Below are 23,470 nucleotides of genomic sequence, written 5' to 3' on the forward strand. Positions count from 1 at the left end.
AGTACTGTGGTGTAATTGTGCTCATGGCTTACTTAAAGGGCCCCTGACACCAAAATGGAAACATTGAGATCTCTGTGTTGTTTGGTTGTCCTGTATAAGTGGGTACTTGTGACCGATTATTAGTGGCGAATGTTCCCTTTAAGATATTTTAATTTGGTTTTAAATTAAATGTGAATGCTCATCTGGGTTTTCAGCACCTCTTGACATCGCCACTAGTACGATGTAGACAGAGGTCCCTTATGACGTTCCACAAGAAGAGCTAGTATTGCCGATCGAAGATACGCAGGGCGCACACAATACCACGACTAGCACCCAACGAGGACTATTGTTTGTCCCCCCTCTTGCTCTGTTGTCGGGCTGCTCTCAAGGTGGTTCTGGCTGCTTACACCAGGAATAATTTTCTTTTTTCTCAAGTGGACACACTTAAAGCACCCACATCGTTTCATTCTTCACCGCGTGTGGGCCCACCGATTTGAAAAGTTTGCTTTAAGTCCCATCAATTCTTGTTCATCATGGCTAATGAAGCTAAATCACCCCAAGACTAAACTTGTCTCCTTTACACAAAATTCTAGGCGCCTCCTGACCATGTATGCACTTAATCACACACCCGTAGAGTCAGCCACATCATACAAATATCTAGGACTTCACCTACAATCCGACCTATCCTGGAACTGTCACATCAATTACATTCTTGCAGCTGCTAACCGCTCTCTCGGCATGTTAAAACATGATCTCCGTCATGCTCCTGCACACGTGCGAAAACATGAGTATATTACCCTAATCCGCCCTAAAATTGAGTACTCTTCAGCTATACGGGACCCGGAACAAGCATAAATCATTGATAACATAGAATCCTTACAGAACCATGCTGCTCGCTTCATTTTCTCTGACTACTCTCGTTTCACTAGCTTCACTGCCTTAAAAGACTGTGCAGGTCTTGATAACCTTTCCCATCATCGTAAACTTGCCCGTTTATCTCTTTTTCATAAAACTTATCATCTGTTCCTTCATGACGATTTTTTTCAGTCACCTTTAGCCATCTTTCCACACAGTGATCACCCTCTCAAGATCAAATGCTTCACATGCCGTACTTCATCTTTTGCTAATTCAGTCATACCAAAAACCATCATTGAATGGGACCAGCTGCCTCGTAAAATTGCAATAGAAAGCAACATTTAGAAATTTAACGACCTTTTAAAGAATGATAACCTTAAAGTTTAATGTTCTGCTCTATTCTCAATTACCCATTTGATTCTTATTTTGTACTGTATTATTATGTTATTGTTATTTTGTGTTTCGCTTTTTTAATTATCTTCCTCAATATTTTCAATATGCGTTGCGTTATTGTGTTGCCTTTTTCGTTATGCTTAAGCAAGTCTTGTATTTTTGCAAATTTTTATGCTTGCTGTTTCTTCTGTTGTATCTTTTCTTCTTTTACTACCCCCCTATGTAATCCCTCCCAGGGGTTTCTTGAAAAAAAAAAAATAAATAAATGTCACCCCTTCTTTAAACCCTTTCAGACGCCACCTATGAAGAACTGTATGTAAACGTGTCAAACTGATACAACATTATTTGACGGCACTTAATATTCTATTGCAACAAAAATAGTGTCATAACATGTTAATTTATGTGTTATAGTAACTAATCCTAATTAAGTAGTAATTAAAAATGTATTTATCCTAACGACATTGGTGCTCTCTTTCGGCATAAATAGAATGAAATTTTAGGCTAGAAATATTGTTCAAATTCATTCCTGGTTATGTACATTTCGAGCAAAGAAAAATTATACTTTCCACATGGCTTGAAGGCAGCAGCACATCGAACGACTCAAACAATTCGTCATCTGCTGCGGTCCACTCAGGCATACCACAAGGATCAGTCCTTGGTCCACTTCTGTTGCTAATTTATATTAACGACCTCACGTCTTCGATTTCTTCTAACATTCTTTTTTTTGCAGATGATTGTGTCATTTTCATTAAATAACCAGTGATAATGACAGTTCATTCCTCTAGTCTGATCTTAACGTCGTAGCAGCTTGGTGCAGCACATCGCGAATGAATTTAAACATTGGTAAATGTAAGGCATTGCGCGTAACAAGATCTGCCACCACCCCGCTAACATACTTCAACAATGTCGCACTCAATCCGGTCAGCTCGTTTAAATACTTGGGTATTCTTATCACATTGAACCTATCTTGGCCACCTCACATTGAATACATTACTAATAATGCCAATCGCATGTTAGGCTACATACGTCGCAACTTCTCAAAAGCACCATCTGCACTGAAACTACTCTTATATAAAACATGAATAAGTTCCAAACTTCAATATGCCTCTTCTGTGTGGGATCCTTACCACGATAATTTGATTACTTCAGTTCATGTAGTACAGAATAACTCCGTCCGTTTCATACTTTCTAACTATAATCGCATTGCCAGTACGACGTCAATGAAATCCAGTCTAGGCCTTCCTTCTTTTGCATCCCGTTGGAAAATATCCCGTTTGGCTACATTTCACAAGTTATTCCATCATCCCACCCTGCATGACCAACTAAACCTCAATCTTCAGTACATATCCCATCGCATCAACCACCGTCATAAGGTTGGCATCGCATTATGTAACTCCCAGTGTTTTTATCGATCATTCATACCTCCTACATCTGTAGATTGGAACTACCTACCTGAAGACATAGTAACTATTACTAATAGCCATCTTTTCCGACAAACTTAATATTTTGCGATAAGCAATTGTATTATGTTATGTATTGTTATGTATCATGTTCCTATTGTATTGTGTTCGTTGTCCTTTTGTCCTTACGCAGCTAACATTGTATAATGATGACTTTATTGTTTGTTGAATAACTTATTTTCATGCTGTATTTTATTTCTTGTCTACTTGGTAACCACTCCCCTCTATAATGCCCTATGGCCTTGAGGGTAAATAAAATAAAAATAAATAAATATGCAGCAGTACACTGCAAAATGAAGTTAAATGAAGAGAAATGTATTACGCAGAAGGTTCAATGCATCCGAAGCTCGATATATCTTGATGTTTCTTAGCCCCTAGTTGATACAAATAGCAAAATCAAGTGGTGTACATAATTGTGTACATAGTGTGTCAAATGGTTAAGATTCCTTATGGCATTCCTTGCAAGCACTGAAAACTTATGCTGGAGTCCTTTTCATGTCAAGTTACAGTCCGATTTTAGGTGTCAACACTCCTTTAAGAGATGCAGTTGGCTTGTTTTGGAATAAACAAAAGCAAGAACTTCCTGCATTAAAAAACTATATTTTCATTATTTTTTAGTCAAAGTAGTAATATGAAGTCTCAATACTTCCAGGCTTGCTCTTGTAATTGTTATTTGTTAATTTATTATTTGAGTGAAGTAAACAAAGGTTAAATTGCACAACAGTTTTGCATTAGTCACAATGAAGAAGCATTCAGAAGTATTGCACAAAGGCAGGTGCTGTCTTCGTCGCAGTACTTGTCCACAACGAGCAGAGCATTGGTACCTGGTGGCATTCAAGCTCCTAAGGACCCAGATTCACACTGTTTTGGTGGTCAGCCTGTAAGTGGAGGAGATACCAAAACGTTTTTAAGTACTGAGTTCCACGATTTGCTCTCTAGTGACGTTTTATTCGAGGTTCTCAGAAATTTTCAAAGGAAAATGAGGAAATGGAAACAATCAGGAATCCCAGATATGCCAGCACCATAACACAAGTCAAAGAGAAGGCATAAAATTGAATACAAACACAGAGAAGCACACAAGCAGCACACCGAAGAGAGGACCCCAGAAAAAAATGCATACAACGCTATGCATTGCTAATGAAATTGTGCTCTTGATGACACAGATTTCTATCACTAAGCTTATCCAGGTATACTTTCAGCAAGCAGCACATCTATTGGGCACTGCACATGGAGATACTTGTCAACTATGGGCGTACGCTATTCAGTTAACGTGGCTCACATTTTTCTAATGCTGCATGGGCATGGAGGACTGCCATGTGGAGGTGTGTGGCAATGATTGACAGTGCTTGTGCATTGAAAAGCAGCAAAGTTAGCTCAATAAGCAATGAAAGCACCATTTGCAAGCAAAAAAAGGAAATCAATTAGCATTAATAGTGTGTTGTTACTGCTATGTATGTCATTATTGCACCAAAGCCATTAAAATCAACTTTGGTGATTTTATTATTTATAAATAAGTGAATAAATACACAAATGAAATAAAAACTGTGTTTTGTTCGCATTATTTGGTTTCTTCCACACCCCATGGGCATCGGCGAGGCTTGACGAGACCATCAGAAGATTCTGGTGGATGAGGTATATTGAAGATAACCCAGTTCTACCTTAACTAGTGCTTATGAGTAATTCAGTTTTTCAAAGCATATGCAAGTTTTGAAGGCCAAAATGCAAGGACTTTCAAGAATGTGAGGCAGCACCTCAAGTAAATGTCTTTCACTTTAACAATTTTACCAGAACATTACGGATAGCTTCATTGCACTAAGAATACAGGAAATCGATTAGAAATGTCCAGTCCTGCTCACAGTGAATTCCCAATATGCACGAAAATTGACGATTTGTATGCTGGGTAACCTTCAGTTCTCCCATTCAACATTTAAATGTAACACATAGGCCTACAGCAGTCTGCTCTGTCAGAAAACATGCATGGGATTTTCGGCCACTTCTTCACACACTTGTCCAGCCCAGCCAGAAGAAGCAAGAACTCCCAAGTCTAGTGATTGGCAAACAGTAAATGTGAGGTTCTAAGGAAAGCAATTTGGTCGAATAATTTGAAGTAAAGTAGTCAGAATTGAATATATAACATATTACAAAGAAAAACGAGCATTTTTATTATGATCCAACGATTTTGCACAACAATTTTACGAACGAGAACTAGGCTTGTGCGAATATCACTTGCGCTAGTGTCGTCTGGTCTCCTTTTGACAGTGTCCTTTTGTGCTGTTATACCAGGAATGTCTCTTTCTTGGTGTGAAGCGAAGTTGAAGCAAACTTATATTGAGTTTAGGATTTGAATATGAGTAGGTTGCAAGTTATACATAGTAAAATATTTGTGTTTAAAATTTTCCTACCTGGCCCATATAACAAGCTTTTAAACATAGGGCACAGAGTAGGCCCTATACCTCCTTAAGGTGCATTTAAGACCAATTTCCTCGGAAACTACTACCGTAAAATACCAAGCAAGCACCCCTACCTAAGCAAGCGCACCCTTCCCCTTTTCGAAAGACTTGAAATATGCGCCAAAGAATGAGCAAGCCCCCTCACCCCTCACCATTTTTTTTTTCCAAGCTGTCCTCGACTATAGACTACTGCAGTAGTGGATTCTACGAACCCTAGTTTTGGGAGTCTCTAGATATGTGCACAGTTTCTTAGTACCTTTACAGTGTGTTGACTCAAGGTTGCATTGCAAGTTGTCACAAATTGTTGGTACTTTTGAAGAACATCTTTCCCCCATTGTCATAACGCACAAAATTTCACACGAGGGTTCCCTCCGGTTCATTAAAAATAGTAAGTGCATGCGTATTGAATAAAGCTTAGTTGGTTAGTTCATTTTTTATGGCGCAAAAGCAGCTGAGGCTATGCTGTGCCAGTCACAAGGTGTTAAATAATGGGCAGTGATATGATGCAGTTTTAGAGCTTACTTAAAAAACCACATTCTTAAGAAAGTTTAGCACATCAGACAATGGCACTAGAGGATGATCTCCTAGAAGAAAAGTAGGGTGTAGAGGTATGTGTTGTTTGTATAATTTGCTGAAGCATTTTTGTCTCTGCGTTTCAACGTCGGGGCACGAGATTAGAATGTGTATGAGTGTTAACAGTTGTTGGCATTTTTTCACATGTTGGTTGTTCTTCTTTTGTGAGTGGAAAGTTGTGTGTCAGGTGTGTGTGCCCAATTCGGAGTCTGTATAAAATGACCTCAACAAAGCATTCTTGGTGATGACAGGTCTTCCATTCTCCAAGTACAGGCTTTACCGCATGGAGCTTATTTTTGCATGAGTCCCACTGTTGCTGCCATTTCGCTAACAGTGCTTGACGAATTGTTCTTTGGCTGTCTTTCAGGGGAATTTTTATTTTTGCGAGTGCTTTGTGTGCTGCCAAAGAGGTGCATTCATCTGGTTTTTCGTTTCCCGGTATCCCAACATTGCTTGGCACCCAGCAGAAATGGATAGAAATTACTACGCTATTTGAAAACACTATGTTTAAAATATCGCCAACTAATGGCTCACACTCGGATTTAACATGCAGGGATTTCAGTGCACTTAACGAGTTGGTGTATATGATTGCTTTCTTGTGTTTACCAGCAATGATTTTCCGAACTGCTTCATATAAGCCGTAAACTTTGGCTGTAAAAATGGAAATAATATGTACTCTCACACTAAGGGCACTTTTTCCAGTCACGATCCCAATACCTACGTGGTTTCTTGTTTTCGAGCCATCTGTGTAAAATTCGGCATAATCCCTATATTTATCCTGAAGTGCACGAAATTCCTGGATTAGGTGTTCTGATGGGGTGTATTTTTACTTTAGACGGCTTTATGACAAATCGCAGAGCTGCACCAGGTCGAACCATGGCGACAGTCTTGGTGGTTTCTTTGTGACATTTAGTGCCTCTTCAGGGATGACATATGTGCGGCAGTGCTCCTCAAAACGTAAGATAAGTGGCTTGATTAAGTTCAGTTTGTTTAGGTATACACTTTGTGGCAGCATTTTGGAATTGAACCGCATGTACTCTGTCAATACCTTCGGACACATGTGCCATCAAATCGGCCTGAGGAAGGGTGTAATAAAGATCTTTGAAATCGATTAAAAATGCTAAATGATTCGCTTTTTCCTTGCCTGTGAAAAAATCTAGCACCTGTTCCGACTTTTTCACCAAAAAAGGATCGTTAAGAGAAGTCAACTTCAAGTACTTTTGTAGAAACAAAGCAATGCACTTTTGCCAGTTTTCATTCTCTGAAATGATCACTTCGGAAAGGGCAGTCAATTTTATGAGTTTTCGCCGTGAAAAATATCTCTAGATCCACTTTTTTTGTCTTCTCCATTAACCTAGCCAGGCCTTCAAGAGCGTGTGAAGCACACGGATGTTGTTGCTGTTTTTAGGTTCATAGACGACTATCTGATGCTAATAATGAACGTAACAGTTTTGATGCGGTAGTTTCAGAAACTCTAACCGTGTTCGCGACAGAGTTATCTCCCCTAGTGCTGACGCATGAAATAGCTAAAGACAACTTCAATAAGATTTTTAGACCTCGGTCTGTATTTTTCGCCGGCAGTAGTGTGCTGGAGCTATGAACCGTGAGGAAATAAACCGGTTCTTCCGTTTACATCCGCTCACTCAAAATTGGTAAAGCGTGCTGTGATTAATTTCTGTTTTCAAAATTCACAAGTCGTGTCACCACAAGCTTGATGCAAGCTTGTGGACTCAGGCTAAATGTTTATTAGATTCTGGTTATCCCATGCGCCTGTTGACCACCGTAACCGAAAATGTGAGCAGGAAGGGAAGGGCAAACGCCGGGGAGCAGGCAGCCGCTACTAAGGCAGCCAAGGTTGCTGTAGTGCCCTAAATGCACGCCATTTCGCATAATTTGCAAAGGATAGCGAGGAAGGCCGGTGCGGACGTGGTTTTTTCTGCTCCCGAACGATTACAAGGGATGTGCAAAAAGGTAAATGCAGAGAGTAGCGGGAAGCGGGATTGTATGATCAAGCACCGGGAAAAATTTGTCAATTGCAGTCGAGGCATTGTGTTTTGTATCCCTTTGACATGTGAACGCATTACATAGGCCAGACTGGAAGGTGTGTGAACCAAAGACTTAGGGAACACCAGTACAATGTATAAAAAGCGCTATCTGGTCATTTGGGAATTCACTGTCAGAGGTGTGGTTGCGCCCCAATGGTTCAATATACACGTATTCTCGATAGGGCCTGCAGCAGAACCATGCGGGAAACAATTGAAGCCTACGAAATCGACAAAAGGAAAGAAAAATGTGTGAGTGTGCCATCTTTAGCTTTGTCAGCTAAAGAAAAGATGTATCTGGAATCATCGCTTTGACGTTGGCGGGTGCAGATTGTTGTGATTAGTGGTACACATGCAGGCTTTGTGCTGTATCTTTACATGCTGTTCTCTCGATTTTATCGATCCACTCTTATTGTATAAAAGGCATGTGTGATCGCAAATAAAACCATTAGTTGCAAGTTAGCGGCGTGTGTGTGCGTCCCTCTTCTCTGTTGCTGTCGTGGTGCGCTACGCCATATGAATTATGATAGTTTTTAATGCGTTTATGTGTGCCAGAAAATTGAGTTTTCGGTCGAATGTAATTCCTAGAAATTTATATTGTTTTACTGGCATTTCGATGTTTAGTTTAAGAACAGGGTCAGGGAATAGTCCTCGTTTTTGCGCAAAGAGAACAGCGGTAGTTTTATGTGTGGAAAATCGAAAAACATTGTGGTCAGCCCATTACGTCAGCTTATTGATGGTAAAGTGGAGTTGCCTCTCACAGGATGATTGGTTCGAGGCACAACAGGCGATTTGTAGATCGTCAACGTAGAAGGAGTGCATAACTGTGTGTGGTATGACCATGTTAATGGAGTTCATTTTAACTATGAAGAGAGTTGTGCTCAGAATGCACCCTTGTGGTACACCATTTTCTTGGACAAATATTTGTGACAGTACTGTGCCAAGACGTACTTGAAATGTTCTATTTGACAGGAAATCACATAAGCAGTTCAACATTCTTCCGCGAATCCCCAAGTCAGCTAGGTCTCAGAGAATTCCATATCGCCAAGTTGTATCGTATGCTTTCTCTAAGTCAAAGAATACCGCGAGACAGTGCTGTTTGTGTAGAAATGCATCTCGTATTTCGTGTTCTAGTCTCACGAAATGGTCAGTCGTTGAACAGCCCTTTTTGTATCCGCGCTGGTGTGAGTCTATAAGGTGTCTTCTTTCAAGAATGAAGGTAAGTTATGTATATAATGCTTTTGTATGTTTTTGCGAGACTTGTTAATGCAATGGGCCTGTAGCTACTCGGGGATGTTGGGGGTTTACCAGATTTGAGGAAAGGTATAACTATTGCATTTTTCCAATCTTCAGGCATTAACCAGATTCCCATATTTTATTGAAAAATTGGAGAAGTGCCTCCGCCGATGCCTGGGATAGGTGCGCCAGCATTGTGTAGTGCACATGGTCAGGCCCTGTTTCTGCTTTTTTACCAGCGGAAAGTACCCTGTTTAATTCTTCTAATATGAGATCATGGTTATAGAATTCCTTTGAGGCACTTATATTTATTTATTTATTTATTTATTACAATACCCACAGCGCCTTTCGGCATTACCGTGGGGGGGGGGAGGAGTACAATAAAAACATAGCCAACCAAAAGCAGGTAATTGAATAAATGTACTGCAGCAATAGCCAAATGGACAAAAGAAAAGCAAAACATTTTTAGTACTAAAAATACACAAGCAAATACCCCGCAGGGGATCACGAGGACTATTTACAATACGAGTTCTGTAAAGAGGAAGCAAATACTTCAGGGGATATAACAGTGGCAATGTCATGAGGCAGTTTGTTCCACTCGCGAATTATTCTGGGGAAAAAACGCCATCCGGAAATAGTTCATCCTACATCTTATCTCCTTTATCTTGTAGGCATGATCAAGACGGGGTTGGACGTAATCAGGATTGTGCATGTAAAAATTCCGGTTAATACCAGTGTTGTTATGGAATATACTGTGAAAAAATTTTAACCTTACGTATTGCCTACGCTGCTGCAGTGACTCCCATCCAAGGCTTTCCTTTGCACTGGTCACGCTAAAGTGGCGGGTATAATCGGCATGAACAAATCTCACAGCTAAATTTTGAATTCTTTCAATCCTTTGAATGTCTACTTGCTGCCAAGGGTCCCAAAAGCAACAAGCGTATTCATGTATTGGTCTAACATTGGCTTTATACAAGAGCTCTTTTGCGGCAATAGGTAAATTTCTCGCATTTCTTCTAAGAAAACCTAGAACACTTGAAGCCTTGCACGTGACATACTCGATATGGCGACGCCAGGATAATTCTGCTGTAAAATAAACACCAAGATAGTTATGGTCGAACACTTTTGCCAGTTTTTCTGCATTAACAGTGTAACTAAAATCATTACAGCACTTTTTTTAGTGAAGCACATATAAACAGATTTTTTTCATGTTTATGTCCATGCGCCAGGTATTACACCAGCTAGAAGGGCCATGGTAGGGGCTAGTTGATTGTACATATTTGACACTTGCGACGCGCTGTTTTAACACGAAGACAGCGCGTCGCAAGTGTCAAATATGTACAACCAACTAGCCCCTACCATGGCCCTTCTAGCTGTTATTTCAAGTACATCGGGCTTCTTTGTTCCAGACCTGTCGCCCCTTCAGCGGTTGTACTAAATTTGCGCTCGTCTGTGTACTACCTGTTGTTTTTCGTGTGTCTTCGTGTTAAAACAATGCGTCGCAAGTGTCAAATATTACACCAGGTGCTAATCAAATCCAAATCGTTCTGTAGCGCAGTGTGATCATCTACGGTATGAATAACTCTGTATAATACACAGTCATCTGCGAACATTCGGAGTCTGGATGAAATACCACAACAGATGTCATTCATGTAGATAAGAAAAAGAAGCGGCCCCAGCACTGACCCTTGCGGCACACCTGAAGTAACATCCACTTGATCGGACTGCATTCCATTTAAAACTCTGTATAATACTCTGTATAATACGCAGTCTGACTGATCTGCCGTCTCAAGTTCAAATATGCTTTGATCCATTTAATAACAGTAGAGTTTATGTTGTACCAGGACAGCTTCTGAATCAGTAATGAGCGAGATACTAAATCACACGCTTTACGGAAATCCAAGTACAAACAGTCAACAGTATACCCGTTATCCAGTGCACTAGCCAAATCGTGTGAATTCAGTCAACTGCGTAACACAAGAAAACCCAGGTCGAAATCCATGTTGCTGAGGCGATAATAAGGAGTAATTTTTTCAGGCGATTCATAATGTTTGTAAAGAGGATGTGTTTTAGAATTTTACAGCTGATGCAAGTGAGTGAGATCGGCCGGTAGTTTGACGCATTGCTGCGCGGGCCAGACTTGTGCACTGACACAACATATGCAAGTTTCCAATCATCCGGCAAGACACTTTCACTCAGTGACTTTGAGAAGATAACAACCAAGTATTTTGATACAGAACGTGCGCACATAGAAAGTAAAGCAGATTGTAGGCCGTCCGGCCCAGTGGCCTTTGAGGCACACAATTTCTCTAACAATTTCTGGATGCTCCGCTGATCAAAAACAATATCTTCCATTTGCTCTCCACTCACACAGGTTTGTGCTGAAATGGCACCGCCGCTTGAGCGGCCAGCAAAGACAGAGCTAAAATATCGGTTAAGATGTGTGGCTTTTGTAATGTCACTATGAAGTAAGTTTCCGTCTAGTTCAAGTGGAGGAATAGACACTATCTTTGCCGTTCAGTTTGACTAGCTGCCAGAGTTTTTTAGGACTTCTTTGTATTCCTATTCCAAAAGACCCGAAGAACTTCTTTTTCTGTATGCTTAACACACTTTTCATGTGCTTGGTTATTACCTCAAGTCCTTAGCGCAAGTGCGATGAAGGTGTTTTTCTGTATGCAGTGTAAGCGGTTGCTCGTTTTCTGGCTAAGCTACGCACTTCCTTTGTGCACCACGGCTTAGATCTGCTGCGCCGTGGCGTCATTATCCATGACGGCACATATCGGTCGCGTAATTCGAGAAATTTTAGCTTAAATATGTTCCATAATTCATCTGCATTTTTGGTTTCCGCTAAAGTTTCAAAAACATCGTAATATGCATACAAAGAACTTTCAATATCACTTTTACGAGCTTTCTGATAACTATTGATCCGTCGTCTAGCGCAATTTGCGATTTTTGTATACTGTAAATTTAACTTGCAGTGAACAGCATGATCACTAATGCCTGGAAGTACCAGAGAAGACTTCACAGCTGTGGGGGTGTTCATGAGCATGAGATCTAATATAATGTTTCCCCGTGTTGGCTGCAAGACCATCTGTGTTAAGTCATAAGTGCCGCATAGTTCGATAATCGCTCTGGTTAATTCACTCTGCCCGCTCGATGTGGGCTCGTGATGAGCCCAATTGACCTCTGGGAGGTTAAAGTCGCCTCCTATTATCACGTAGTCCATTTTGACAGTTTCAACCGCATCGATTAGTTCATACAAAACATTAGCTGTACTACTTGGTGGACGATAAAACGAACACAGAGAGACAGTTTTGCCGTTTGAAAGTCTAATCAGAGCCCAGACGGCCTCGCTGTGGCTAACTTCCATTTGCAGTACCCTAGAGTTAATCGCTTCATCTATTAGACACCACCTCCACGACATTTACGATCCCTTCGATAAGAAATATATTTTTCAGGAAAGATTTCCGTATCACTAATGGTTCCATCAAGCCAGGATTCTGTTCCCAGCACCACAGAAGGCTGAGTCATGTCTAGAAGGGCAGCAGACTCGTCCGTTTTATTCCTAATGCTCCGACAGTTCACAATCAATACTGAAAGCAGTGACCTATTCGTCGACCGTAGTCAGTTAGCACGCCTTACTTGGTCTAGCGATTCATCAAATATATATTCAGGAGAGTTGCTTGTTGGGCAAGTTGGTACATACTTAGTTAACTACAAAAGAAGCCACAAAACGTCGAAAAACGGAAAAAGCAGAGCGGCAGAAAACAGAGACAGAGCGCAGAGACTTGGCACTAACAACTGGCGTTTATTTCGGAAAAACCTTCCCCCCCCCCCCCCCCCAAACCGTACGATGCATGCGCAGCTGACAAACAAAAACCAATCAACCCAAAACCCAAAAAGCACAAACAGCTAATCTCAGCAGATCACCTCTGTGCTAGAAACAAAAATTCTTTCCTGGTAAGATAAACCGAAGCCGCACTAACGCATTTGTCTGGACCAAGTTTCCAGATATGGAATGCCTCAATAATCTCCCGTTCTCGCTGCGTCTTAGCTTTACCTAAAATTGTCACCTTATCAAACAGAGGCGAACAACCACACAACTTGCAGTGCAGCGGCAAGTTACCACCCGTGCCCGTAGGTAGAAGATTTTCATGCTCCCTCAACCTAACATTGACACATCGACCCGACTGTCCAATGTAAAACTTGTCACAACTTAAAGGGATGCAATACACCACACGTGTTACACGCACGAGTATTTTTTGACATGTTTTATGTCACAAATCCTGCACATCGTGCCACGCTGCACAACCTTCTTACGAAGACCCAAATATATACCTGACACCGTTTAAGTACAGGGAGTCGAAATTAAGGCATATTTTATCATTTTCCTTTTTATTTGCCTTACTGTATTCCAGCAAATGCTTTCTTTTTAGTCTAACAGCAGCAGAAAAATCTTCCGATATGCTTATCTTGGAGCCCTTTAGTTTTTTCGCATTTGACAAAACAGCTTGCTTATCTTTGAATGAAGCAAAACTAGCGATAACTGGTAGAGGTCGGTTTCCAGTGAACTTGCCTGAGCGATGTGCCCTTTCGATTGTAATATTATCGCGTGTCAGAGTGGAAGAACATATCTCTAGCAATTTCTTTTTAACTACGTCATATGATTCACTCTTGTCTGTGTCCTCAATACCAAAAACGATTAAATTACACCGCCTGCTACGGTTTTCAATATCATCCACTTTTTGTTCAAAAGAGTGCATTCTCGTATCCTGATTTTCACAGCTTTTTTTACACTGTAAAACTGAACTTTTTATTTCGTCCATCTTACCTATGGTCAATTCTAGTTTCGTTATGCGTGCAAGTAAGGCTAGCCATTGCTGATTTGGTTTCAGCTTGTGACTTCTCAATGGCACTAAGTTTGTCTTTTATCTCCTGCTGACCACTTAGGAGCTGTTGCAGGAGTATGTCGGAAGGACCCGGGTTTAATTCTACGTCCCCACACAAAAGCAACAAAAGCAAATAGAATGCGATGCGGCGAAAGAGCACAAAATGACGTCATTTTCGGTACACACGAACATCGCGTAGCGAATGACTAGCGACACTTGAAAATGCCACTGGGGGTGGAACCGGCAGGGAATATACTAAGTAACCACGATAAGAGTGCTTACTAACCTGCAGAAAGAACAGCGTAAGCGTAAGCGGTGCAGTCATATCTGCACCGGTTCCATGCCCCAAGCTCCGAGTGAAGATCCGTGCTATTTGTAGGCTGCAGTCGTCTGTGCGATCAGTCCACGGTTGGTTGACCGGCAGCGGCCAATTTCAGCTGCGAGGCACACTCGTTGATTTCCATCGTTTTGGTCAATGTCGCTTGATTCCCATGTCGAGCAGTTGAACAAAGGTTCACCATCCGGCAAAAACTGAGCTGATAAGTCATCAGGCTGTAGTTCGAAAACTGGTTTGCTTGTGGTTGATCGGAGTAGTACCTGCAGAAAGAACAGCGTAAGCGTAAGCGGTGCAGTCATATCCGCACCAGTTTCACGCCCCCAGTCTGTGTCGGCAGTCTGTGTCTTTCAGACGATTCTTTGTATTTGAGGAAAGCGTTCGTGTAATTCCCTGAAGATGATACCTCGTAAAAGTGTTCGCCTAATAGGTTGGCCTGGTCTTGTAGTGCTGTTTGTGTCTGGACTTGTAAGAAGTGGCATTATGTACGATGAGTCTTCTCCTCTAAACTTCCTCATCTGGTCCCAGATACATTTTGGTGTGACCGAACTATTAAATGATGATATATATTTTTGCCACGAATCCTTTTCCGCCTGCCTATGAATAAATCGTGCTTTGGCTTTTGCCTGTTTGAAGCTTATGATGTTGGTGTAGGTGGGGTATCTTCATAGCATTCCCCAGGACTTATTTTGTTGGTCTTTTGCCTCTGTGCACTCGCTTGTCCACCAAGGATTTAGTTTAATGCGCACAATGCCGGATGACTGCGGTATCGCCTTTTCTGCCACTGAAATCATAATTTCGATGAACTTTTTGTTAACTTCCTGAACAGAAAGTTCCGATGAGAAAACTTCTTCAAGCTTTGCATTTTCTGTAAAAAGCGGCCAGTTCGCGAGCTTCAATTTCCACCAGCGTGGCTTGCTAGATAAAGTTTGGTGGGATGACATGAGTTTGATGATGGCAGGTTGGTGATCACTACCATATGACGTGTCGAGGACCTCCCATTTAAGATCGTTAAAAAGACATGGTGAGCACAAAGCAAGATCTAAACAACTAAAAGTGCGTGAGGTTGCTGAAAAGTAGGTCAAAGCACCTGTGTTTTAAAGGCAGATATCGTTTGACAAGACAAAATCTTCAACGACCTGCCCTCTTTGATCAGCTTTGTCACTACCCCAAAGAGTAAAATGAGCATTAAAATCCCCTACTAAAACAAATGGCTTTGGTAACTGTTCTACTAGATTTTCTAGGTTTTTAGTGGTAAAATGGGTGTGGGGTGGGATATAAAGTGTACAAATGGTAATAGTTTTGTACGATAAAATGGTGGCTGCTATGGCCTCGAAAGATGTACTGAGTTGGACATCTCGGGTAGGAGTGCCACCCTGGAAAGCAATAGCTACTCCTCCTGACAGCGTTCGCGCTCCTTTCGGGCAACTGTATAGCCCTTGAGAAATTGAGCATGTTTTGCACCTAGGTTTGTCTCTTGGAGGCAGAAAGCCACTGGTGAGAACTTATTGATGATGTCCTTTGAGTCAGCTAAATTATGCATTAATCCTCTACAGTTCCAATGTATGATAAAAGCCATGATGGAATAAAATTAAGCAAATATACCTGTGGGGATTGTTCAAGTAAATTAAAAGATGGTAGGTGATATTATTAAGACAAAAGGGATAACTGCGCTACCTGACACACACATACAAACCACATATACACACATTATTAGCATTATTAAGAACTTAAACTACAGACAAATGCGATAATCATTATGACTATCGCTTGCTTTGCGTGGTTATTGGGACCTTGTCCAGTTGGCGCGCTCCAGGGAGCGCATGTCCTTCGGTGTCGATGACACTAAGGTTTTCAGTCGATCTCCATCGCCCTGTCAGAGGCGCTGGAAGATCGAGAGTTTGGCGCTGAGACGTGGATCTCGGGCCTTGGCATTCGAGTGATTTTAGGGCCCAGGGAGACCGGAGTCTGAGGGCCCTTAGAGGTCGATGGAGCAGCAGACGCTGCTTCCATGACGGGAGCGGAAGGAGTCACAACTCGACCACTCTGTGTGGACCCAGAGGATGTCTGAGGCCTCTGTGACGCTGCCCCCGACTGCGTCACATCAGTGTAACTTTTGCGGAAAAGGTACGACAACCGTTTCCGCGCTTCATAAAACGAGATCTTTTTTTGACGGTGAGAGCAATTACTTCTTTTTCTTTTTTCCAGGATGGGCATGAGCGGGAGTATGCTGGGTGATCCCCCTTACAGTTCACACAAAGTGGCAATGATGCGCAGTTTACGGCTGTGTAGTCGTTTTCACTGCATTTTGCGCATGTTTCTTTTCCCCTGCATGAGTGGGATACGTGACCGAATCTTTGGCATTTAAAACACCGTCTAGAATTAGGAATATAGGGCCTGATGTTTATTTTCACGTAGCCTGCCTCGAGGGATGTGGGCATTTCGCTCGTTCCAAAGGAAAGTACGACGTGTTTTGTGGGGACTTCCTGATCGTTGCGGCGGATGACAATTCTCTGTACCTTTATGACGTCTTGATCCTGAAACCCCTCGAGGAGCTCCTTGTCACTTAGGCCTAAGAAATCTTCTTCAGATATTCCTCCCCTGCTGGTGTTAAGGGATCTGTGGACAGAAATTGTTACGGTAGTGTCACCAATGCAGGCGAGTTCGGAGAGCTTTGATACTTGTTCTTTTTCGGCTAGCTCTAGGAGCAGGTGACCGCTTGACATTTTCGAAATTTTGTACTTGGGTCCAATTTCTTTCTTTCAGGCACTTGGCCACCAAAAATGGAGATAGCTTTCGTACTGGTGTGCCTTCGCTGTGGATGACATGGTACTTTTGGAAGGATACTTTGGATTGTGTGTTGAAATGAAAAGTTGCCTCGGTGTGGCCTCTTTTCAGAGACTGATCAAAAATAGTGGATGCTTGAGAAGCCATAAAAAGATGAAAGCGTTCGGCAACAGCGCCAACCGCCCACCATGGAGCCCAACAAGGGGACACGGCTGGACTTGTCAACAAGCCTGCATGATGCCAGCCGTACGCTGTTACTATAACCTCATCTAACTACTCATGGTTGGATATTCACACCAGGTTAACCCTTGCCGCCGTGAAACACGGAAGTAAATTGAAGAGATAAGAGGACAGGAAAGATGAAAAGTGAGAGAGAAAGACGAAAATGTGGAGAGAGAGAGAGATAGCAAAAGACTACTGCCGATTTCCTCTGGGTGGGTCAGCCCAGGGGTGCCGTCTACGTGAAGCTGGGGCCAAAGGGGTGTGTTGCCTCTGCCGGGGGGCCTTACAGGTCCAATCACCCGGCGTCGGCTCAACCCCCAGGATCCCCTTTTCCTCGGACACAGCAAAGCCAAGCATGGCGAGGCGTGGGGGGGGGGGGGGAGTCGAAACCCCCCTGTTGGCTCGGGTCCGTAGTGACGCCATTCACCGAACGCCTGCTTGCGCAGGCGCCCCTGCGGGGTATTGAATAAAGCATTTCATTAGAAGCACAGATGGGTGTTCTTCTCCACCACCACATCGAATTTTGGTCTGCGACCAAACGAGGACCCCCCTCCACATTGTCCAATTATCTTTCACCGTGCTTGCTCAGAATTTTACAGTATATGTAAAGCATTCATTTGATTAATTTTATTTATGAGCGCATCTCTTGTAATGAAGCTAGAATTACAATTGCATTTCAAGTGTTGACATTTTTGCAAATTTTTAAGCAAGGCAATATTTTTTTGTTATTTTTTAATAAAGCTGCCAAAAAATGAAAGCTATTTGCATATGTACAACATTCTAGCTCAGCAGCTTTGTACTGGTGTTCACTTTATTCTGTTAAAAAATCAGCCTTCTGTCCTTTAAAGTTGTTCTGATAATGAGGCACACAATTGATTCTTGAGATACAGAAACTTAAAGACAAAAAGCAAGTTTATTTCATAATTTTTCAAAAAGAATATGTACTTAGCAATTTAATAGCAATGAGCCATATTAGTGATCACATGAATAAAACTTTTGCTTCTTGTTTTCTTGGTTCCCTAGCTTGTTCTGTCATCTTCTGTCTCTCTTTTGGCAACATACTATCGACGGTGGTCAATCTCACCCAACCATATCACAATGTTGCGGCTTGATGTGTGAACGGCCTTCAGAGCATTTACTCAGGCCATGCTAGCCTTTTTCAAAGTTAGAATGGTTTCAAAGGTGGCCGTTCTGAGGGATTCCATCCCAAAGAACACAATCCATTGTGTTGTCTATGAGTGCGATCGTTCCTCCGCATTCTGTGCAGACACAGATACTCGTAATCACGGTTTGTATGAGCTCCACATCAATCAAAGGATAGCCATTGTCACTACAGGTAACATTTTGTCCTTGTGGCGACACCGTTTTTAGCTTACTTGCACGAGTGCTCCCGGTCTCGTTCTGTTAGTAGCTGAACCGTGTCGATTTCCAATTATACTATGCTCTCCAAACGGTGGTTTTGTCAACACGAGCATATCTTTTCCCATTGCAACAAAATAAACAAAGGTGCAACTAAACTCAAGATATGTGCGCAGAACCATGTCTCGCACACACAAGGCAATTGGACTCGGTAAATGCTGCGAGTGTTAAGAAAACTGCACCATGTGCCTTTAGGTAGCCAAAGTGATTTTTTTAAAACCTGCTAAGCTCAAAGAAACTACCAGTTTTGGTTTTTGAAAAATTCGTTTGAGGCAGAAAGCTCAGTTCTACACGACCTAAGAGGGCGCGGCTGCTCGTCAGCTGGTCTCGAAAACCTTGTGGTTTTGGCTCAATCAAAATGCGGTAAAATGCGTGGGGCACTGGACAATATTAAGGAAGGCCTTATTTCACAAAAGCAAAAAAAAAGAAAGACCAAATTTCAATAATAAAAGAAATTTACCTTAACCCGTGTCTTAAAAAAAAAGATTGGGGCAGCTACGCACCAGTGTTACGATGGCTTCGGAAACAGTGGAGCTACATGGTGGCCTTGTCTGTAACCTCCAACTCATCTTCCTCCTCCACTCACCTTCACTAAACTATGCTAAACTCTCCCTTTCCTTTCCCGCCTTCTCACCCCCCACATCACTTCCCTCGTTACCGGACAGCACGCACTGACGGAGACAAAGAGAGAACACGACACAAGCGACACGACACTTCCCTTTCCCATCCCCTTTATACACTGTACTATACACGGCTATGCTGTACCCTCTCCCGCCACCTCACCTTCACATCACTCCTCTCCCTCACTTCCCTTTCCCACCCCTTTGCTGTACTCTCTGCTTCCTTTGTCTTGATGACGAGTTTCTCTGAGGTCTCTTGTTTCAGTAGGGGTGCGCAAATAGTGAAATTTCATTTTGAACCTAACAGTGCCGAATAGTGGCTGAAAATGTCAAATATTGAATACAGAAAGCTTTATTTGAAATTGAAAGAAAGAACAACGAAATAAAATCTGCTAATGTCTTCGAGCACATAACGTGGTGAGTGACTACTACCAAAAGACTACGAACTGTCATGACACAAGCAGTTTCACATGACCTGGCTTCAGGCTTTCTTGCCCTGATGTTACAGTGTTTCCTGCAGTTGAAAACGTGCACTTACTGGGCACCTCAGTAGCATAGCAGGGTTGGGAAGGTATCGCAAAGCGATTATGGCGATACCTTGATAAAGTGCAGCTCCATGCTCTTTGCAGTCAGCTAAAGTATCATCCTTTCCTGCAATTAGGGGCTCATTGAAGTATTTGTGAACCTCTTGACTATAAGATCTGAGCTCAGTGTGCTGGTTATTCTTGAGTGCCAGCAATTCGGGTCTCACAGAATGTTCCCTGACCATGAGCCATGGAAACGGTATAATCGTTCTTAAAATGAACATGGCTCACTTTTGAACCAGCATATCGATGAAAGTTTTAACGGCAGGTGAAAATTTAATGAAGTTTAGCGACGTTATTGTTACTTTTTGCCATCCCACCCTAATCAAATTGCACTATTGGCCTTTGTCGCGTCTTTGATATTCGTCGTGTTGAATTATTCAAAACGTTGAATACTTGCTATTCAAAAGTCAAATTGAATTCGAAACTCGAATATTCGTACACCAGTTATCAGACTTTGCCAGAGTGCAGTCGCGCCTTTCCGGTTGTCTTCCGAACTTCACAGCACTACAGAATTTTCGGTCATGTTTGCTCTGCACACATTTACAAGTTATTTACCTTGCTTCAACAAGCATTAATGTCTGTGTGCATATATATATATATATATATAAACATTCAACATGTTTATGCTTGTGATATACCAATAATTACCAAAAATCTTTTTTGCTTGTTCTTACTTCATGGGACACTTTTCATGTTAATAAACTGTTATCTCGTATGTATTTTTTTTTTATTTTGCATGGGTATAGTGGTTACTACAGTGGCGGAAGTGATTTGAGTAAGCCTTGCCCTGATACATATTTTTATTGTGATGAAGCGTCAAAGTGTAGACATCATGGAGAGTAGAGCCTATTGAGTGCTCTCGACAATTTCATAGAGGAGGATTGCACAATATTTCCTGATCACACAATATACAGCGGGAGGAAAGAAAGGTGAAACCACAAACAAGTGCGGATAAGTGCGAGTCTCACTTGCCTTCACCGCGGAACACAGAGCCGTATTGCGGTGAAGCCATGAAAAAAAAAAAGCATATTCTCGAAGAGCTCCCAATTAAGTTCAATTTTGTCCTCTTAAATTTATTCCACTAAAGGCAGTGCTTTAGGGCTGCGTGCTTGTCTTTTATCTTCGCAAATTTGGAAGCGGCAGCACGATAAAGTTTGCGCGCAGGCTTTTATGGTCGCACGCATGCATCGCCGCTAGCTAGTGGAAGATGCGCTTGCTGCCCGAGCAACGTTCGTATCCTTAGATATAGTGACAGTAGTATCAGAAACGCGCTTTTTATAGCTTCATGCTGAGCAGCAACAAAAACTTACCAAGTGGAGTAGAGCAATGTCCGTCACGTTGTTCTTCGCTGCAGGCTGTGTCCGCTTCAATGCGTCCTGAACGAGACGGCTTTCGGCAGCGAGAAGTGTGCGCACAGCGTCTCGTGAAGCCCTTGCTGTGTCTTCACGAGTATCCGATTCATCGTAAGGCGTTTGCTATGGTTGCGGGACTCGCGTCGTCGCGCAGTAGCACCAGCAGCACAGCTGGCACAGCCGCGGCCGCGGTCGCTATGTTTCCGCTGATACGAAAACACGGGGACTCGCCGCCGCCCGACACAATTAGGCTGGCCAAAATGCATAGCCCCAGAGAGCGCCGTGGCGCGGTGCATTGTGGGGGGGTTTATCCGCTCGCCTTTGTAAATGCGCCGGCGGGCATCAAAGCGTTCGGTTCACCCATATAGCCGCTTAAAACCGGCTTGACTTGGCTTGAAGTGTATAAGTAGGTGGCGGCAGAGTAGCGTTCAGGCCCGTTTGTATGGCTTGCGTGGTGAGTGTTGGCAGAGAAGGCACACTACTGTACTGATGTTGATATTGAGCGTGAACTGTGTGCATTAACGAGAACTGTGTGTGTTGTAGAAGTCGTAGCAAATCGTTGCCGCTTTTGTTGCGATGTCCTCCGGTTCAGTGGACCACTGCCAAATCTATAAGCAATGATAACGAGCTGTACGAGCATGAGATAAAGGCCATATGTTACGTGATTTGTGAAATGTGTCTGTTTGACGCACAGCTTGTACTGTGGCGTACGTGTATGTGTGGTAAGTGCGTGCTCTGCGTGGCCCGTTTGTGTAGCTTGCGTGGTGGGTACTGGCAGGGGAGGCACGGCACTACGCACTACTGTACTGGTGTTGATATTGAGCGTGAACTGTGCGCATTAACGAGAACCACCTCTGACCGTAGGGACGTGATCGCGTTGTGTATGTTGTAGAAGTCGTAGCAAGTCGTTGCCGCTTTCGTTCCTGCGATGTTCAGTGGACCATTGCCAAAACGTTCAGTGGACCATTGCCAAATCTGTCAGATATGATAACGAGCTGTACGAGTATGAGATAAAGGCCATGAGTTACGTGATTTGTGAATGTCTGTCTGACGCACAGCTTGTACTGTGGCGGACATGTATGTGTGGTAAGTGCGTGCTTTGCGTGGATCGATCGCTTACAGTTGGAAAGTCATTTGGGCGAAGTGTACTTGAACCATCACTTTTATTTAACGATGCGTCTAGGGTTACGTCCAGACGTAACTGTAGCCGTCGCTATCGTTACGCCCAGACGTAACTGTCCACGGGGTCCACGGTGCAATTCTGCCTCCGTTGTTACGCGTCCTATGCGCAGACTAAAACAACTCCTTGCTGTTTTTAATCTACTCTCCCTGAGAATATTTGACGTAAGTTAGGGGTGGTCACCTTGTGGTCGGTGTGAAAGGTTAGACGTTTGCACCTATCCACTAGTACTGTAACGTTCAGCACGGCCGCTCGCTGAATTAAGCGGCCATACATTCAGTATCACTGTCGTATCACCGATTTACCAGCATCACTTATGTATTGAGACGTGCGTGGCTTGTTTTGCCGGACTGTTTCGCGTATCAGCAGCTCTGTTGTCGAGACAGACCAGCTGACGCACTTTAGGAAGACGTTAATTTCGGCCTCCGCCGGAGCCACGCTGCCTTCAGCCATCGTCTCGGGTGCTGCCTTTTCCTTAGCTTCGTTGAGGCGGTCAACCTCAGTTTGGGGCGATCACGGTTAGTGAAATAAAAGTGAAATAACTGCAGGTCTCCATCGAACTTGATGTAAGTACGGTTTGCGTGCCCGTGTTGATGTATCACACGTCCATTAGGGTTACGTCCATACAATAACAATCTGAACAGCTGCCCCGCGTGTGTACATATAAATGTCGTCTTTAGAAAGCCTCCTTCCGTCCAGTTATGTTGGTGCAGCCTACTTGGCCTACTCGCAACACATTGTTGCGAGATTGGGCTCACCGTCGCGGCGTTAGCAGTGTAGTATGGATGGGCGGTCGGCGGCACATATCCAATTAAGTGTTGCACATATCCAAGAAAGCGCGTTGACTACAGCCCAATGGTGGTATATACGCCCTCCATTGCCACATTAATGCACGAAGCCGTCCTAACGTTCCTATTACGTGTGTGAGAAGTGCAATCCGCCAATCAATGGGGTATTGGCCTTCGGCGATAGTCGTGTTTTCCACTGTGCTCGATGTTTTTTTTTTCTTGCTTTATTTGTACGTGCTTAGGTTGTGTTCTGCCCATACTACAATATAAATGGTGTTGTGCGACTGAACCAATATACTTCTTG

At 42.8% G+C, this 23,470-nt stretch overlaps 1 long non-coding RNA gene across 2 annotated transcripts; it reads right to left on the reverse strand.

Annotated features, from left to right (window-relative positions):
• Window positions 1-3,065: 3,065 nt before the first annotated feature.
• Window positions 3,066-21,495, reverse strand: LOC119389751 (uncharacterized). 2 transcript variants are annotated; one of them, XR_005183158.2, is made up of 4 exons: window positions 21,157-21,470; window positions 16,731-17,672; window positions 14,164-14,474; window positions 3,268-3,565 (listed from the first exon to the last, which is right to left on the reverse strand). It is a non-coding gene; the product is annotated as an uncharacterized LOC119389751 (long non-coding RNA). The 2 variants fall into 2 exon arrangements; XR_005183157.2 differs by having other exon boundaries at window positions 3,066-3,565; window positions 14,164-17,672; window positions 21,157-21,495.
• Window positions 21,496-23,470: the final 1,975 nt, after the last annotated feature.

This window comes from Rhipicephalus sanguineus, chromosome 4 (genome assembly GCF_013339695.2).
Source record: "Rhipicephalus sanguineus isolate Rsan-2018 chromosome 4, BIME_Rsan_1.4, whole genome shotgun sequence".
NCBI classification, from domain to species: domain Eukaryota; kingdom Metazoa; phylum Arthropoda; class Arachnida; order Ixodida; family Ixodidae; genus Rhipicephalus; species Rhipicephalus sanguineus.